The sequence below is a fragment of the Pteropus alecto genome, unplaced genomic scaffold (assembly GCF_000325575.1).
Source record: "Pteropus alecto unplaced genomic scaffold, ASM32557v1 C19331952, whole genome shotgun sequence".
NCBI classification, from domain to species: domain Eukaryota; kingdom Metazoa; phylum Chordata; class Mammalia; order Chiroptera; family Pteropodidae; genus Pteropus; species Pteropus alecto.
The window spans coordinates 1-5,523 of NW_006494605.1; the positions used below are offsets into that span (position 1 = coordinate 1).

At 32.1% G+C, this 5,523-nt stretch overlaps 1 long non-coding RNA gene across 1 annotated transcript; it reads right to left on the reverse strand.

Moving 5' to 3' along the window:
• Nucleotides 1-2,304: 2,304 nt before the first annotated feature.
• On the reverse strand, nt 2,305-5,479 carry LOC107196657. The gene is made up of 4 exons (XR_001518085.2): nt 5,384-5,479; nt 3,945-4,049; nt 2,621-2,691; nt 2,305-2,360 (listed from the first exon to the last, which is right to left on the reverse strand). It is a non-coding gene; the product is annotated as an uncharacterized LOC107196657 (long non-coding RNA).
• Nucleotides 5,480-5,523: the final 44 nt, after the last annotated feature.

Below are 5,523 nucleotides of genomic sequence, written 5' to 3' on the forward strand. Positions count from 1 at the left end.
TTTTTTGGAGGCACAAAAGCATAATAGAAAATTAAAATCCAGTTATACAGGCAAAATTAATAAATTTGAGAAATTCTGGTTCACTATGAAATGTACAGTATTTTTTAGGTGAACTATAAGAGTTTTAAGAATACTCTCAAGTAATCATAAAAACAGAACATTCAAATAAGATTTATATAAAAGTTAAGAATACCACATGGGAACAACTTAAGAGTTAGGAGGTCTTATAAATTTTCTGTGAAAGGGAAGAAAGTAAAGAGTTAAAGATAACTTCAAGGATTTTAGCCAAGGAGAAACAAACAAAATAAACACTAATAATAAACCAAAACAAAGGTGCCACTGACAAATATTACAATGAAATAGAAGCTGGAGTCGACACTATAATAAATTTCTTAAAACAATTAGGCTATCAACAATGAGTAAATAAAGAAAAAGGGACAAAAGTATGGCACCCAGACTCTAGATCTGGGACAAGGGGCTAAGAGAGAATTCAAGTAATGACAGAGCACCAAAAACAAAACAGAAGAGCACAGGGTGCAAAAGTGGATAAATGCAAGAAGAAAAGATGAAAGCCATCTTTCTGGCAACTACTTGAATCCTATTACAAGGCCATGAGAACATGAGTTTCCCTTTGATATAGAAGTGAAGCTTTCAAATAAGGAGTCCAAGAAGCAGCACACCTTAATAAGCCTGCCAAGAGGTATTATTATAAGTATGGATTGCTCTGAGTTTGAAAAACATTTTGACATTCATTAATTTGTTTTATTCCCATAACAATCCTAGAGCCTGCCAAGAGGTATTATTAATCCCACTTACAGATGGAATAAAGTGCACCAAATATCCCAGACTGTTTTAAATAGTATAATAAATTTAAATGTTTAATAAATATTTTTTAAAAATTTACTAAGATTCGCTTCCTCTCAAAAGTTATCTTCCACAAGAAAACCTACTGTTCTTGTCATAACTAATAGTATACATGCTTTCTTGTTATTACTAAGATGGCTTTAACCAAAAACTCCCTCACTCAAATTGGCAGCTAAAAATGATATGCCTCTAGAGACACCAAATGGAGATAATGATTACAGCAAATTCTCAGTTCAACTAAAGAGCAAGTTTCCCCTTCTTTACAACTTTTAATTGAAAACTACATAATGACCTTGTGGGGTGTGAGAGGAACATTTAGTTCCCATTCTTCATATTTCCCTAGAAGGGGAGGAATATATGTAAAAGTGAAAGTATAGGCTGAACACACTTCACTTTTCTCCGCTCCCTAATTTCCAACTCCCCAGAAGAGAAGGCATGCCTTGGTTGACTGGTTAGTCTGAAGCCACGCTTGCTTGGCTGAGCCCTTTCCTCTCTATCAGATCCAGCTGGTTTGCAGAATCTAGTATGTGCTCCTTCATGTCCTATGTTATAGGAGCAGCCTCTGACTCTGTGAGGGAGGTTTCTAGTTGCCTGGCTGTGTCAGTGAAAAGGATGGTATGCCTCTCTAATTCAAAGGTGAAGTATTAACAAGTCTACTTGGCTACAGATCTAAAGCATGTTCTTCCATGTCTTCTCAGTAGTTAAGTTGACATTCAGATCTCCATTCATCTTTTGTCTCATTTCTCAATTGGTGAAACCGTTGGCAGGAAAAGGCAAAGATGTTCTTTACTGGCTCCCTAAAGCTACAAGCCAGGATAAGAGGTAAAATGAAAATAAACCAGACAGAGAAGAGCTTTTTCTTTTTCCTTCCCATACTCATTATTTTTGAAAGTACTTAATAAGAATGTAGTTAATAAAATGGTTTTGTCTTATCAAAAAAATAGCACTACGCTCTAGTTACAATATCAACATGATCACCATGAGCTCAGCAAAAATTAAAAAGCCAAAGCAATGAACACCGAGTGATGGGAATTACACATATACAAAAAAATACTAGTAAATAGTGTTTGCCTCTAGGAACAAGAGCAGATTTTGAAGCAACCTATAGTTATATTAGATGACCTCATATTTTAAGATTCTTCTTGATTTAAAATCCTGATTTCTATCTAAAAGTCTATCTGTACTTTGCATGCATCATTTTAAATCATGCTTTGGATACCTTCTTTGGCAGTTCAAGTAAAGTGTAGCTATGAAACAAGTCAATGAATTAACACGAACCTCATTCCTCATCAGTAAAAAAGAAGACATTATCCTCTACTGCTCAAAGTTTTTGAAAGGATTGAATCAAGTAATGTATGAGAAAAATTTTAATCAAAATTCTAGACATGTACATTCAGTTTCCTTTTTCTATAGCCTGCAGCTACTTACCTTTTGCCACAAGATGGCAATGCTGCTTCAGTAAGTTATTGCACCAAGGGAAGACTGGATTTAAACTTCTAAAAGTAAAATGTGTAAAAAATTAAATTACAGGGCTCTTCCTGGCATCTGATGAGCTTATAGAGAAAACTTTTGACACCTAAAAGAAGAGGCTATGATAATTTCACATTCTGTAAGAAATAAAAGTGCTAATGGTGCCTTTACTTTTCATTTTAAAATCTTAATTGATCTGAATTTACAAATGTAGGAAAACCTAAAAAAGGGTATTGTATAAGGTAAGGCATTTGTTAAAAACTAATAAAAATGTCTAAACATTTACCTCTGACCCCAAACTGAGAGAAATGATCTCATCTTCAAAAGCAGAATGTGTGTCAATATGAGCAGGAATTCCTGAGATGGAAGATAGGAAAACACATTACTTCATTTTTCCTGTTAATAGCTTTAAAACAACTCTCAATATAGTCTTACACTGTTATGGTGAAAATAACTGCTGACAATCAGTAATGTACTATAATTTTAGTTACAAGGAACCATTTAGGGTAAATGTGACTAAGTAAATAAACTAAATCTACACTAAAATATCTTAACTTCATGTTAAAGTGTCATTGTGACTCGATTCTAAAATCAAGACTTGAGAGTTAACGAGGACATTTACTCAATCCCAGTCCAAGAGGAAGATGTGAAAAATAAATAACAATATCATTTTTCCCCTTAAACACAGGATTCCCAAGTACTTGCAGAATAAAAGCAATAGCCAGTTGTGAAGACTAAGCACATAAATAATTAATATATGGTTTCCTTAATCTATGGTATGGAGCATCTCAAGTAAAAGAAACTTTGCTACATGATGAGAGTATATAAAGCCTGTAAGATATAGTCTCTGTCCTCAAGGAGCTTACAGACCAATGAAAAGATTGATTGGTAAATAAGCAATCATAATACACTGTAATAAATGGAGGGTAAACAACAACCCACAACTCCTGCCATTAATAAAACTCAAGATCACTTAATTACTACAAATATCGATAAAGATACTAACAAGTGCAAAATTTCAATAACCTAATTTTTCACTAACATATCATCTTAGAATTGCCTTCCACTCTCAACAGAGGAGAAAGAAGACCAAGATCATCCAACCAACTAGCCTTTTGTCTTTGTACAAGCATACCTCTAGTCCAGACCACCACAATAAAGCAAACATCACAATAAAGTGAGTTGTAAGCTTTTGGCTGGTAGAGGGCTTTGCCTTCAATTTGTAAAAAACACAGCATCTACGACATACAATAAAGTGAAGCACAATAAAACAAAGTAGGCCTGCATCTGTAAATTATTTGGTTTCTTCCATTCTACATGTCTCCTATGTTTTTAAAGCAATCTTCTCTTCTACACTTCTAAATAGAACACTGGGAGGCAAGCAACAGCAACAACAAAAAATCACAAATAGCAATTGCAACAGTCTGTTTACACTTTGAGATGCAAGTTTCTTAAGAGATTGACAGAGATTTGCAAAGGATTAAAGTCAACATAGGTAACATAAGCAAATTATTTTAAGAGTTAGTTTGAGCTAAAAAATACTATATCTTTGATATTAGAGAGTTATATAATCTACTTGTGACTAGAATTTTAAAAGAAGAAATACTCACCATGCCCAGGTTCATACTGATTTACAGTCAACTGATCAGGTTTATGTCTAATGAAACCTTCCTTCAACCATTTCTCTAAAATGCTATCACAAATGTCAGGAAGACCTGAAGTCAGTAATCATAAAGGTGAAATATATTACTTTGCATGTTTTACTCAAGAATAAAAAAAAGTCACTGGTAAAAATCACACACCTTTTAATTTAGTAATCAGATCCAGATATAACAATAAACCCATAAGCAAAGCAAAATGAAAAGAAAACCTTCTTAAGAATCTTTTAAAGTTTACTACATAGATTTTATCAAATAAAACATCCAAAATAACAATTTTGGCATTTTGTAAAACAAGAATAAACTTATAACATTTACTGTAAGATATACTGGAAATCAACCTGACCACTTTCTTATTTTAAATGATTCAATTTATTTTAAATTATTTCTCTTTAAAAAAAACTTTTGTAAGTGGAACTTGATTTTATTAGAATCATAAATGTTATTTCGTGAGGGAAAACACCCTTAAATAAAACCAAAGTCGTAAAAATATATATAAATTAAACTCCAACAAAGAATTCTACCAAAGGATTAATATCCATATTATATAGTAAATTCTTATTAATAAATTAGACAACCCATTAGAAAAAAGTGGTAAAGGATGTGAAAAAGAATTTACAGAAAAGGAAATACAAATGGCCAGCCTCACAAGTAATCATGTAATTATAGAGTTAAAGGTTTTACAATATCACATGTTGGTTGGGGTGGGGTGAGGAAGTGTACACTCGCTGAGAATATGCTAGTACAGCTGTTTTAGGGGGCAATTTGTCAGTACCTATTAACATTCTTAAATGAAAATAACTTTAACACAATTCTAATTTAGTAATCTCTCTTTAGAAACTCTTGGTGCATAAAGAGGCATGTACAAAGATATTCACTGCAGCACTACCTATAAAAGCTAAAAACTACAAATAACCAAAGTGTCTATCCAAAGGGAACTAACTGAATAAGCTATTATTGTCATTCAATTAAATGAAAAACCATATAAGATCTCTAAGACGTATTATAAAGGGAAAAGAACAATTTGGAGTGACACATGTAATATATGAACATACAACTTAGAACATAAATATAATACAACGTGTTAACTATATACTTTTATAGGCATCTATATTTGGAATGCAAACTCATTTTTTAAAGAATCAAAATAATATATACTAAACTGTTAGTATGGAAGTAAGGATAGTATATAAGAGGAACTTCAGCGTTACCTGTATATATGAATTTTTTAACAGAAAACTGCACTATTTAGCTAATTAAAATGTTTTCAATTTAATCAACTGTTTCAAAAATTTACCTACATATGACAATGAAACACCATTGACTATGATATATTTTTAATATTTATTAAATCTTTTTTTCTGAACCAGCATTGATTAACAATTACTTACCCCCAGGTAATGGTTTATCTTTATCTACATTGTTGTTCTCATAGTGGAATTCATAACCAAAATGCTTTACTCTTCTGTGTTTTAAGGACTTTTGAACTGCATGAAGAGAAAAAAGTGAACTATTTGGGTAAAAAAAAAAA